The sequence below is a fragment of the Xenopus laevis genome, chromosome 1L (assembly GCF_017654675.1).
Source record: "Xenopus laevis strain J_2021 chromosome 1L, Xenopus_laevis_v10.1, whole genome shotgun sequence".
Classification (NCBI taxonomy): domain Eukaryota; kingdom Metazoa; phylum Chordata; class Amphibia; order Anura; family Pipidae; genus Xenopus; species Xenopus laevis.
The window spans coordinates 55,102,182-55,116,781 of NC_054371.1; the positions used below are offsets into that span (position 1 = coordinate 55,102,182).

Sequence of the window (14,600 nt, forward strand, 5' to 3'; positions counted from 1 at the left end):
ACAATTTTCACAGGAGCAATTTAACTAATCGTTTCCCTGAGTGCAAGTTTAATGTGAATAGAAAAAATGTAGATTGAACTGGTAACATTTATGAAGCACCAGGATAGTTTTAATCATTTTAATCTTGTCTGTGTAATAAATCTAATGTGTATGTACTGATAGTTTGTATCCAAATTGACCGGATGTAATCATAGCCGAATATTTAATTGACATTTAACTATAACTCTAAGCATGTGATATTGTTACAGCTGATGGTTTTCCCGCCACGAGTGTTTAAAAGACATGGTTTAAATTGTATTTGGCACTTTGAGAAAGGCTGAGGAGTCAGCCGAAACGTCAGTCTGTTGCTATATAAATGATGTTTATTTTTTAAGACCTGTGAAGTGCTGATCTTCTTTGCAAGTGTTTTGAGAGGTTTTTGATCGTGCACCCAGGCAAAATTATACGCTTTATCGTGAGTGCCGGCTCCCCGTGGATTTGTATATATATATATATATATATATATATATATATATATATATATATATATATATATATATATATATATACACATATGTCCAGGATGTGCTTTTAAAAATCTTTTGATAATAATTTAATATTTTTTAAAATTCCGGTGTGCGCTGCTTACTACCCTGGTCATGTGAATAATCGAGATCGCTCTCTTCAATTTTTAATATAGAATTTAAGTCCCTTGAAAATTAAATATTGACAATTTTATTTTTGGCTGCCTTCAGAAAGGCTTTATTTAACTGTTGGCTACAAAATGAGTCTTCCTCATTGACAGTCACAATGGCTTATATGAACCAGCTTAGTTGGCAGGAAGCTTTATTAGTAAAAACTAAAGGAAATAATTCCAAAGGATCATTTAGACTTATATGGTCTCCTTACTTTGAGTTCTGTGACTCCAATACCAGAAGTCAAATATCTCAGTTTCTGACATTCCCAAGACAATGGGCTTTTTCTTTCTTCTTTTTCTTTTAAGAATGTCTATGCATCCACTGGCTTAGTAAGTGATAGTTAGTTCTTGTTAGTTTCTATTTTATTTCACATATTACTTCATTGTAAGTTATGCATTCTGTATAGTATGTCATTGTATTAATCTTCTTATTCTGCATACTATTTGTTATCATGTTGATTTTTATGGTATATTGTGAAAACCAAATAAAATATTTCAAACCTAAATAATCGAGATCCCAGTCAAGAATGAGCTAAAGGACTACGAGAGACCCTTTTGGTTCTGTATATACACTCATCTAACCCTTTATGGTACAACGATAAAGTAGGAAAGTCCATGGCCTTCATCTGTTCCTTTTATTTGGGGGGCATCGGTTTGTTCTGTAGAACTGCCGTCTGCAGATCCCCAGAAATAATCAAATATACAGAAGGTCAGGGCAGCAGGCATGGTAGGTAAACAGACTAGAGAGTATGGCAGATAGTTACATAGTGTGGTAAGGTCACCACTAGGATACCTGGGAAAGTCCAGGACGGAGCTTATTTATGCCCCAGGTTCCTAACAGAGTGGTTCCGGGACTGTTAATTAAAAAGGCAGCTCAAGCCAGAGTGGGAGAGCTGCAGTCTGAGAAAAAAAGACACAGGGAAGCTGTCGGTGTGAGCACAGAGAGATTTTGGAATCCCTACAAGGTTGGAACTTTGTTTGTACTACCTTTTCATTTGGTTTGAGGAGGCAGTCAGTAGGCCTACTCCTGGTTAGTTAGGAGAACTAACCTGTATTAGTTAGAAGCCCATTAAGTGGCAAGGATTTTATTTTGAATTGTTTGTTTTGTTTATTCTGCTGCAAGTGATAATAAACTGCCAAAAAGAGACTATACTCTCACGAGTTGTGCTTGTGCCATGGGCTGTTCTATCCCCAGTGGTACTGGAACAAGATAGAGCAGACGCACACCCACGGCAATCTCCTGAAGATAACGCCTGGTGCTCAGTAATAGAGGGTACGGCAACCTCAAAATGTAGTCAAGAAACAAAGATACCGGCACACAAGGCTTGCTTGCAGGGAAACCCTTGCTTTAATTCAAAGTGCGGAAGTGCAACGTTTCGGGGACACGCCCCTTTCACACACTTCCGCACTTTGAATTAAAGCAAGGGTTTCCCTGCATGCAAGCCTTGTGTGCCGGTATCTTTGTTTCTGTTCTATCCCCAGGAAACTGATCCCAGCTACCTAAACCCTTACATATGGTGGAGGGTACTGAGGCACACAATAAAGCAACAAAAGGCAGTATAATATTGCAGAGACTGTGAAATAAAGGGGCGGTGATCCCTTAAGAACTGTGCAGCATGGAGGAGATTTGAAGTGCTGAAGTGCAGCATTAGACAGTTAATGCTGTCTAATGCTGCACTTCAGCAAGCCAATGCTGAACAGAAGGCAAGAAATGCCTCAAGTCAACATGCACAGCAGCAAGCGGAAGCCCGCCATAATGCCGCCCAGCAGCAAGCGGAAGCCCGCCATAAGGAGTTGGTCCTACAGTTGCAGCAACAGACAATGGCTCAGCAACAGGCACAGCAACAGCAGATGATGGCCATGTTTAAAAAGCTGGCAGAAGATGCAGAGGAAGACCGGCAGGTACTGACAGGATTGGTCCAACAGTTGGCACAGAGACCCCAGGAGCCAACTGCAGTAATACATAGCAATATATCCAAAATAAATGTAAGACGCTTCCTCCAAAAGATGACATCAGAGGATGATCCGGAGGCATATCTCTCTACATTTGAGCCGACCGCCGAAAGAGAGGGTTGGTTTACAGAGCAGTGTGCAGGTCTTTTGGCACCCCTGCTAACCAGTGAATTGCAAAAAGCACATTTTGATCTGATCTTGAGAAACTTAAAAAAGAGATTCTGGCTCGCCTTGGCGTTACCCTGGTGCTTCGTGCCCAACGTGTATACAGCTGGGCTTATCACCCGGACAAGCCTGCACGCTCCCAGATGTTTGACCTGATCCACCTGGTGAAAAAATGGTTGCAGCCGGAGTCCTTGACTAGACCTGAGATTATTGAGAGGGTGGTTCTGGATCGCTACCTGAGGTCCCTTCCTGTTGCCCTGCGCAAATGGGTGACCCACGGAGACCCTAAAACTGCAGATGACCTTGTAGAGTTAGTGGAAAGGTAGTTTGCCACTGAGAACTTTGGCACCCCTCCCTCATCGTTCCGGACTCCACACCTGAAAGGGAGGTACACGCTGGCAACGGGTAAGACTGTTCATGGGGACACGGGTGGTGGTAAAAGTAAGTCACCCATTAAGGGAGAGAATTTTGGCAAAAACTCGGGAGGCTGGCAATCTAAGACTGGAAAGTCTGGGACTCTTAGATTTAATTCCGAGACTGCTAAATGTTTCCATTGCGATGATTTTGGTCATATTGCGGCAAATTGCCCTTTGATTGATGATCCCATGCAATGTGATTTTTCTTCCAGGAATAGAAGCCAGTCGCTGTTTGCTACGGTTGCCTACACTGCGGTGCCGGTTCAAGAAAAGCAAATGTGTAAAGTGAGTGTGCATGGGAAAAAATTGCTTGCATTGCTAGATTCCGGTAGTTTAGTCACTTTGGTAAAGTTAGACTCAGTAGGTCCTGTTAAGTTCCAGTCAAAAAGGGTTGGTGTGGTTTGTATTCATGGTGACATACGGGAGTATCCCGTGGCAACCCTAAAGTTTAGAACGGGCCTTGGTACAGTGACTCACTCTGCAGGGGTAGTACCACACCTTCTGCATGATGCTATAATTGGGAGGGATTTTCCCCAGTTTTGCGATCTCTGGGATCAATCAGTTTCCCCCTGCGCAGAGGCAGAGGTTGAAGGACATGTACCCACAGAAAATTCAGAGGTAACATGTTCAGAGGATCCTCCTTAGGAAACTCCAGCCTTCCCTTTCTCTGTATTAGCGGGAGACTTGGAGGACCCTGAAGATGTTCCAAACCCTAGTGGGGAAACCAGTGAGTCAGTTAATAATGACAATGTGGATTTCTCTGACTTGGAGGTACACAAAGAGAATTTTGGTACAGAACAGTTAAAAGACCCTAGTCTTGTAAAAGCTAGAGAAAATGTGAAAGTAATTGATGGGGAACCCATTGAGTCAGGCCTCAGGTTGTCCTATCTTCACATGGTTTAAAAGGGATTTACTGTACCAAGTATCAAAACAATTAAATGAGGTGATTGAACAGTTAGTGGTACCCAAACCATACAGAAAAATGGTGTTGGACCTTGCCCATGGACATGTAATGGGGGGACATTTAGGTGTTGAAAAGACTTCCGAGAGAGTGTTGCAGAGGTTTTTTTGGCCTGGAGTGTATCGGCAGGTAAAGGATTACTGTGGGTCCTGTCCTGTTTGCCAGATTTCTGCTCCAAGACCACACTTTCGTAGTCCCTTAATCCCATTACCAATTATTGAAATACCCTTTGTATGAATAGCCATGGATCTGGTGGGCCCTTTGTTGAAATCTGCCTGGGGTCACCAATATATCTTAGTGATCATGGACTATGCCACTCGCTACCCGGAAGCTATTCCTTTGAGCAACACGTCTGCTAAAACAATTGCCAAAGAATTACTTTCTTAGACATAGCCAACGAAAACCTGGGAAGGGGAAGTGACACCCCACAGGAGTGTAATCGAACACATATCACAAATGCAAGACAGAATTGCTTCAATTATGCCCATTGTAAGAGAAAACTTGGCCCAAGCCCAGGCAGCCCAACAAAGGATATACAACCGTAATGCTAAAATACCAACCTGTCAAGAGGAAGCCAGAACAAATTTATCATGTTAATTTACTTAAACCTTTGAAAGACAGGATATCATTGATTGCAGTATCAGCCTATGCTGTTTCTAAGGTAACTCGCGAGACCCCTCTGGTCCCTGAGGTTACCATTGCAGAAACTTTGTCCACCTCCCAAAAACAGGAGGTAAAAGAATTCTTAATGAGGAATAGAGATACTTTCATTGACCTCCCAGGAAAGACTCCCGTTGTTAAGCATGATATTGTCACTGAGCCAGGGGTTCGTCTTAAACTCAAACCCTATAGGATTCCCGAAGCTAGGCGGAAAGCGGTGGCTGATGAAGTGGCAAAAATGCTTGAGTTAGGGGTAATTGAAGAGTCCATAGTGAGCTATGGATAGAATATTAAGACCTCACCAACAGTATGCGGCTGCATATTTAGATGATGTGGTGATACGCAGTACAGATTGTCACCTGCACAGAGTTCAAGCTGTGTTGGATTCCTTCCGTAAAGCAGGCCTTACTGCCAACCCAAAGAAATGTGCCATTGGTTTGGAGGAGGCAAAGTATTTAGGTTACACCATTTGCAGAGGTGTGGTAAAACCCCAGGTAAATAAAACAGCAGCCATTCAACAGTGGTCACGCCCTCTTAATAAGAAGCAGGTTCGAGCTTTTCTGGGTATCACTGGCTATTACAGGAGGTTTATTCCTCATTTTGCCACATTGACTGTTCCCTTAACAGACTTAACAAAGGGAAAAAACTCTGTAATGTTCAAGTGGTCCCCTGAGGCAGAAAAATCTTTTCAGGCCCTGAAAGATGCGTTATGTGCACAACCAGTCTTATATTCCTCAGATTTTTCACAGGACTTTGTGGTCCAGCCAGACACATCAGATGTGGGTTTAGGGGCAGTATTATCCCAGCTTTATAATGGGGAAGAGCATCCAGTGATGTACTTAAGCAGAAAGCTAAATGATTGTGAGAGGAAGTATGCCACAGTTGAAAAGGAGTGTTTGGCCAAAAAGTGGGCCGTAGACACCTTAAGGTATTACCTCTTAGGCAGAAAATTTGACCTTATTATTGACCATGCACCTCTAAAATGGATGGCCCAAAAGAAGGAGACCAATAGACGAGTGAATCGTTGGTTCCTCACGTTGCAGTACTACTGTTTCACAGTGAAACATAGGCCCGGGTCAGAAATGGGCAATGTTGATGCCCTGTCCCGGGTTCATTCCTGTTGGGCATCAGTTGTTCCAACCATTGGGTTGAAACAAGGAGGGGGGTATGTGGTAAGGTCACCACTAGGATACCTGGGAAAGTCCAGGACAGAACTTATTTATGCCCCAGGTTCCTAACAGAGTGGTTCCGGGACTGTTAATCCAGCCCGAGTTTTTTGTGTCATCCTGAGGCATCTCAGGTGAATAATTAAAAAGGCAGCTCAAGCCAGAATGGGAGAGCTGCAGTCTGAGAAAGAAAGACACAGGGAAGCTGTCTTTGTGAGCACAGAGAGATTTTGGAATCCCTACAAGGTTGGAACTTTGTTTGTACTACCTTTTCATTTGGTTTGAGGAGACAGGCAGTAGGCCTACTCCTGGTTAGTTAGGAGAACTGACCTGTATTAGTTAGAAGCCCATTAAGTGGCAAGGATCTTATTTTGAATTGTTTGTTTTGTTTATTCTGCTGCAAGTGATAATAAACTGCCAAAAAGAGACCATACTCTCACGAGTTGTGCTTGTGCCATGGGCTGTGTTATCCCCAGGAAACTGATCCCAGCTACCCAAACCCTTACAATAGTTACATAGTTAAATTGGGTTGAAAAAAGACAAAGTCCATCAAGTTCAACCCCTCCAAATGAAAACCCAGCATCCATACACACACCCTTCCCTACTTTTAAATCAATTCTAAATACCCATACCTATACTAACTATAGAGTTTAGTATCACAATAGCCTTTGATATTATGTCTGTCCAAAAAAAAATCCAAGCCATTCTTAAAGGCATTAACTGAATCAGCCATCACAACATCACCCAGCAGTGCATTCCACAACCTCACTGTCCTGACTGTGAAGAACCCCCTACGTTGCTTCAAATGAAAGTTCTTTTCTTCTAGTCTTAAGGGGTGGCCTCTGGTACAGTGATCCACTTTATGGGTAAAAAAGATGGCAAGCTTTAGTGGATAAGGATTGGGCAATTAATCTTATACAACAAGGCATCACAGCTGGACCAGCATATGGAACAAGAGGTATAAAGTATAGAATGTAAGTGCACTTGCCTGCACCAAATTACATAGAAGCATTGCCTACAAGCAAATGTAATGGTGAAATGCTATAAACAAGTACCATATGTTACACAAAGCCGCCTAGTTTATGGAATTACAAACTTCGCATATTTATTGGAACTATGATGGTCTACATCTGGAGAATGCATCAAATTTGCTGAGTATGAGTATCTCAAATAGCTTAGCAGTGTCTACTCTGTAGTGGTGTTTATTTGATATGTAAGGATTATTGGGCAGTATAAATCTGTCATGGGAGTTGTGCTATTTATTTTGCCATGTGCTAAAGTTTAAAACAGGAAAGCAGGATGATGGGCAGCAGTTGCTTACTGTTGTGTAATGGCTGCATGAGCCTGCTAATAAAGCACTGTTATACTCTACTCATCCTTGTCTACCAAAACACAACAATGAGAGGACCATTAAGCACCATCAAGTGTGGTATGTTGAAAATGGCAGCCTCCTTTGATTCAAAATGTATCTGGACCCAAAATTTAACATATATATTGTATAACTGAAGCAGGATCATTACACCTCTTGTATTTTTATCTTGTACTTGTAATGGGTTACTGTGAGCGATCTTTGTCTATTGTGATGATCTTTAATGAAAGATAAAATGAAGAAACGTAAGTGTGGCGTATGCATAATTACATTCTACAAATATTTTAAGACTTTAAAATAAGCCACCAGTGCTGTATTCTATTCAGGCTCTGTGCCCTGCCTCGTTTTGCCAGTTGCTTGTGTCCATATATTATATTCTCTATGCGTGGGCATTTGCTTTTGTGGAGATTGGCAAGATCCTAGGGTTTTGTCATGTTTCTGTATTGTTTAGAAGTGAATTGCTGTGAGCTAGGGAAGTTTGTCGGTTGCTAAGATATACTTTTTCCTAAAGGGAATGTATTACTTCTTATCAGTAATGTGTACATGATGTAGCCAACTGCTTTTAAAAGTGAATGCAGTTTAAAGTTATTGAAAAATAAAGAACAGAAATGTTGTGACTAGATTCCTGGGTCATTATTTTCCATAGGGCTGTAACAGAACAGTCCCAGACGTATTTCTGCTGCAGATAAGTTGAAAATGGAATGTCTTTTTAATTACAAATGGCAGACCCCTTGCTTTTGATTTAGCACAATATAGTATGTATTTTATCCCTTTATCTATTCTTAACTTCCAATAGGCACCTACCCACTGTGTCCCAACCTATAACCAGGCCTGAAGCATGCTGTTTTATTATAATGGTTCATAATAAATCCACTGTGATCCATTAATCATTAATTCTTCATTAATTCTGGCAAGAAAATATCTAACTTGCTGGAGGGACAAAAGTAACTTGGAATCATAAAGACATTTATTCCCGTTGCATTGTTTCCTTTCATTTATATTACTCTTTAATAGATTCTAAAACATTTGTTGCTACAGCTGAAAAGCTGGAAATATTGGCCAGACATTCCATTGTTATTAAATACATTTTTATCCATTTAAGTTCACTGAGAATGGTGTTCCCATGTCAGTTAAATTATTGTACATTGGGATATTTGTGCATTTTTGCTATAAAGGTTCACATCCATCGTGTACATTTATGTTCCTAAACGCATTGCTGTCATGAAAGAGAAAATACACAAATATTCTCATGAATGTATCTGGTACAACTGATAAATCATGCCTAATTTCCCTCTCTTGTAAGACACATGATAACAAATGTTGCTGATAATCACATACTTATGTGGGTATACTAAATAGGGATTTTGTTTCTGCAGATGAAAGCAGAAACTGGATAATTGGATAATTATTTTATATTATACAATAGATCACCTCCCCTATGAAATGAATATAATGAGATTGTAGGAACCTCAGCAGTTTTATTTTGCATTTTAAAAGGCAAGCAAATAATATGTGTAAATAAAGAATAAAGTTCCAGAGCCATTTATAACTGGGAGGGGATATGTAATTAACTTTAACATTTTCCAGGCAGTCAGAAAAGCAGCATAAAATATTTATTATTTAGCAATACCATCTGGCCTTTAAAGAAGGGTCATTTTTTAATTGGTTAGAGCAGTCAATTGCAACTAATTTCTGTTTCTGTTGGGTGTTAGCATTCATCAGCAGCACTGAACTCTAACCAGACTGATTCGGTAAGACCAATAAAAAAAAGGTCATTTTAACTGATTTATAAACATTGTTCATTTTAGTAGTAGTAATGCAGAAAATGCTTTGTAATAATGTGAGCCCATACCGTAATTATCTACTGCTTATCATGTCTGCTTAGTTTTTAACACTACTCTACGCTCATTTACTCCAGATTTCTTGCTACTAAACTCACATTTTTTTTTTTATAACTTGTTTTTTATTGCAAATGATAAAGAATAATCACATTGAATAGTTATACATAAGTCCTTAAAGCGGAGAGTGTATCAAGTGTGATTATGAAAATAAGGCAGGTCAATAACATTTTAATAACTTTTTAAACAATCAGCTCAGGCATGGCTTATAGCAATGGGGGGGGGGGACCTGTGGGGATTAGGTCAGATAGGAGGTTAGAAGTCTGTTAGTTAGATGACTTCTGGGAGGTGCGGTGTCAGATCTCGATGGTTCTTGTTGCAACGTTGCTAGATATTGGGATGATTCCATGATCAAAGGGTGAGCCTTGAGAACTTCCATATCATACCAAGAGGTATGTCTGAAGGTGTAGATTGTGAGGCATTTGATATGTTGTGGAAGGTGTGCTATGTAGGTGGACCAGGAGTTGAAAAATTTCAATGTGTTGTGTTCTTTTCTGGTTATGGTTTCCAGCCAGTCCATATGGAAAATATGGTGCAGTTTCTGTTTCACCAGCGTCATTGACGGGGGGTCAGTGTGTAGCCACTGTTGGAGTATTGTTTTCCTGGCGGCTGCAGCCAATCTGCCCAGAAGATGTTTGTCAGTGTTTGTGATGTGTGAAAATGAATTAAGTGTACTGAACAGAGCCCAAGTTATGTGTAGTTGGAGGGGTTTCCCTACCATCTGTGCACCATATGAGATGACTTCTTTCCAAAAAGATTGTATTAAGGGACAAGACCACATGGTATGTATCAAATTCGCTTCAGGAGCGTGGCATTTTAAACATACAGCTGAGGAGAGGTTACCCATCTTGAATCGTTTCAGTGGAGTAAGATATGAGTTGTGGAGAATTTGCAATGACATTTCCTGAAATCTGCTTGCCGGGAGTAATGTCATTATTTTAGTATGTTGTTTTAAGATGTCTGATTCTGTAGTATTAGGTATCTCACTAATCCACTTGAAAATAGGTTTATCCTTGTTATCTAAGTCTAAAAGTGGTTTAATAGTTTGGTAAATGTGCGAGGTCGTGATTTTTTTATTTTTGTCCTTCCAGAGTTGGTTTAACAAGTTATTTTTGTCAGTAGTTGTTAGGAGTTTGGTTGTGGTGTTCGCGAAGTGAATGATCTGCAAGCTTAGGTATAAGTGGGTGTGTGTGAACGGAAATTTCTCTACCAGCTTATTGAAAGAGAGTACTGAGTAATTGTTGTCTAGTGTGTCATGTATATTCTGTAGGCCTCGAACACCCCAGTCACATAGTATGGGATTCCGCATACCTGTTGGGAAGTTGCTATTATCTATCCACGACAGGTAAGGAGAGGTATACCGCGATAGATTCTGGGCTTTTCTGACTGAGTGCCACGCGTTATATGTGTCTATGAATAATGGATTATTTCTAATATGTGTCGGAATGTTTTGTATAGGCGAATGCAACAGGTTGTTGAGAGAGTGGTTGTTAGTGCGATATTGGTCTAGTGAGAGTGTAGTGTATAAATCTCTATTTAAAATCCAGTCTCCTGCGTAACGAAGAAGGGCTGCTTCGTTATAGGCCTTAAAGTTAGGGAAATTGAGACCACCTAGGGTTTTAGGTTGTTGCAATTTAAAAAGGCTAATGCGTGGGCGTTTTTTATTCCATATGAAAGTTCTAAATATTTGATTTAATCGTTTCAAATCGGTCGGTTTAATACAGTATGGCAGCATCTGTATTGGATATAAAAGTTTGGGAAATAAAATCATTTTAACGAAATGTATTCTGCCCAAGAAGGAAAGATTAACGTGTTTCCATTGCTGCGTTTCTTGTTGTATGGTATCAATTATTTTCCTAATGTTCAGGGGGTATAGATCTTTGTGATGTGAGGGAATTTTGATTCCTAAGTATTTAATGCTTTGCTTAGTTTTTTTGAAGGGGAATTGCGGAAGCCAATCTGTGTTTTCTGTGTGGTGTAGTTGAAGAGCTTCTGATTTGTCCAAATTGATCTTAAAACCTGCTATTTTGCCAAATCTATGAATGATCTGTAAAAGAGCAGGAATTTCCTTCTTTGGCTGGTTGACAAAAAGCAGGATATCATCCGCAAAGGCCGTTACTCTAAGATTAGTTTGGCCCATTTGTATCCCCTGTAGTTGTTGGCATTTCAATATGTGTCGTAGTAACGGGTCGATTGCTATATTGAAGAAAAGAGGAGATAATGGACAGCCTTGGCGCGTCCCTCTACTAATTACAAATCTGTCCGAATTAGCGTTATTTACTGTGACAAATGTGGTGGGCGAATGGTTTAGCGTTTTGTATAGATTGAAGGTCTGAATGCCGAAATGTTGAAATTTAAGTAATCGACGTAAATGTGCATGTGATATTCTGTCGAAAGCCTTGTCTGCGTCTAGGTTTATTAACATTCCGTGTTTTCTTTTTTCCAGGTTGCTATGAAAGACTGCCGTAATGATTTTCCTTATCGCTTGAACTGAATGACGGTGTTTAATGAAACCGACTTGGTGCTCGGTAAGTATTGAGGGAAATATTTGCTGTAATCTATCGGCCATTATTTTATTCAGTATTTTAAGGTCTTGATTAAGTAATGATATTGGTCTGTATGAAGTGGGGTCTGTGAGGTCTCTACCGTCTTTGGGAATCAATATTATTCTAGCTACATTAGCTTCATGCCATAAGGGTGTGCCTTGTAAGGTATCATTGTAAAGTTTGGATAAAATAGGTGTTATATCTGGTGAGAGTTGTTTGTAAAATTCTGCCGACAGGCCGTCAGGCCCCGGTGTTTTCCCATTTTTTAATTGTGCGATTGTGTATGATATTTCTTTTTCCGTTATAGGTGTGTCTAGGATCTCCCGGTCAGGGACTGACAGCTTAAGGAGACCTGCTTCCCGTATGAACTGAATGCCATCTTAAGGGTCGCAAGGGGAGGATTCGTAAAACTTCCTAAAGTGATCGGCCATTATGTCTCTAATTTGTTTGGTATCATGTGTCCAACTATTTGATGTTTTTATTTTCTGTATGTAAGTGTTAAACTCACATTTTTAGTTGGCCATAGTACAATAAGAAATCAACGTGCATGCACATAGAGATAAATTTACTGATTTACTGTAATACAGGACAACTTGGTCATGGTTTTGTGTGCTAGCTTCAAATAATGGGAAAGAATGTGTTCAAATTACTGTGTACATTTTAATACTAAGTCTTGTTTATGCTTGCTGTCATATTCCGAGGCAGGATTCTTTATTATCATTATTTTTATCATTTAATATGTTTCTGTTTTGGCGCCCATTTATTTATCTTTTTTTAACCACCGTCTGGTTGCTAGACTTAGGGGCCGATTCATGAAGCTCGAGTGAAGGATTCGAATTAAAAAAACTTCGAATTTCGAAGTGTTTTTTGGGCTACTTCGACCATCAAATGGGCTACTTCGACCTTCGACTACGACTATGACTACGAATCGAAGGATTCGAAGTAAAAATCGTTCGACTATTCGACCATTCGATAGTCGAAGTACTGCCTCTTTAAAAAAAACTTCGACCCCCTACTTCGGCAGCTAAAAGCTACCGAAGTCAATGTTAGCCTATGGGGAAGGTCCCCATAGGCTTGCCTAAATTTTTGTTGATCGAAGGATATTCCTTCGATCGTTGGATTAAAATCCTTTGAATCGTTCGATTCGAAGGATTTAATCGTTCGATCGAAGGAATAATCCTTCGTTCGATCGTAGGATTTGCGCTAAATCCTTCGACTTCGATATTCGAAGTCGAAGGATTTTAGTTCCTAGTCGAATATCGAGGGTTAATTAACCCTCGATATTCGACCCTTCATACATCTGCCCCTTAATGTAATGGCTGCAGAAATATCAAACAAGAGAGCAGCAGAACTGCTACCTATATCGGAAAATTTAAAGAATGACAAACATAAAATATCACTGCTCATAGCCTAATAAAAGTTTTATTTTAACAAACACATTATTTCAGCCTACTCCAATCCTTTATATAAGCCTGATCTATCTATACAATGACCTGTATGTTTGTCAGAAATAAAATTGAGGATATTTCCTCTTTTCCTGGTTTGCTCTTATCGGAATAACTGCCTTGGCTGTGCTTTAACCCCCCCCCCAATTATCATAGAATCACAGGCTTCCAAGAACTCATAACTAGTAATGAGCGATTTTTTTCACCAACCATGGATTCGCGAAATTTTTCTCAAACATTCGCCATGGAAAAATCTGCTGCGAGAAAAATGTTGCAGAGGCAAAAAAAAGTCGCCATAAAAAAAAGCAAATTGACTTTAATGCATTTGGAGCGAGAAAAATTGTGGCGTGTGTAAAAATTGTCGTGTTTACATTTTTTTTCGCCTATTGACTTCATTACGTTTCACGGTTTTTTTGCGTTGTTTTTTTTCAGCGACAGGGGACAAATTGGCTCATCACTGCTATTACTTTGGAGGCCAATTTGTAAATGTTCTCTTTACAGAGTTGCATAGTAGTTGAGATTGAAAAAAACCCCACTTGCCCATTAAATTCAACCTTTTCTAGTAAATCCTGCAAAAGGTGAAAAAAACTATTTGAAGCTGCTTCTAATTTGTCTGAAAAGGGAAAATGCCTAAAAGATAACTGAAATATTATCTCAGTAGCTAAACCCCTAAAAATTACCGAATGTAGTTTTCCACAGAATCCCTTCCATGACTCAATAGGTCCCTTAACAAACCTTCAATTAACTTCCCTATTAGATACATCCAACTTAATAACAGTTAATTACCACTACAAAGATGTTTAGGTATAAAAATTGATATCATTTTTTGCCAGTCCATTAGTTTTATACGAAATCAGAGGGAGTCTGAGAAAATCAGACCTGGCTGAAACTGAACAAAGCTCTCTCAGTAGGTGTATTCTCTCCCTGGAGCCTTGTTCAGATTAAATTTTCTTTAATGTTTATGTCCTGTGTGAAGTACAGACAGTTGGTGTTTTGAAATTGGTCTTGGCAAGCAAAGCAATTCATTTCCCATTTTCTTTTTTTTCCCTTTCTTGATTGCTTTAGTACAACATGTATTGTAAAATTTATAAGGCCTAAATGATATGTCTGTAATTATACATTGTATTCTTCTTCCTTCCTATTAAAGGGGTCTACCTTGTTTTTGCATTATGAAAGAAACTGCAATTCTAAGCAATTTTTATATATAAAAGGTAGTTGTTAATGAAAGACAGATTGATCTGACTGTTTATATGTTCTGCACTGCTCGCTCTGACCCGAATGCAAACCAGCTTAAATGTACTAGAGATCTGATTTGTGTGTTGTTTTAAGAGTCAGGGATTAATTA

At 39.6% G+C, this 14,600-nt stretch overlaps 1 long non-coding RNA gene across 1 annotated transcript; it reads left to right on the forward strand.

Moving 5' to 3' along the window:
• Positions 1–6,180: 6,180 nt before the first annotated feature.
• On the forward strand, positions 6,181–12,633 carry LOC108699149. The gene is made up of 3 exons (XR_001932735.2): positions 6,181–6,243; positions 11,711–11,792; positions 12,118–12,633. It is a non-coding gene; the product is annotated as an uncharacterized LOC108699149 (long non-coding RNA).
• Positions 12,634–14,600: the final 1,967 nt, after the last annotated feature.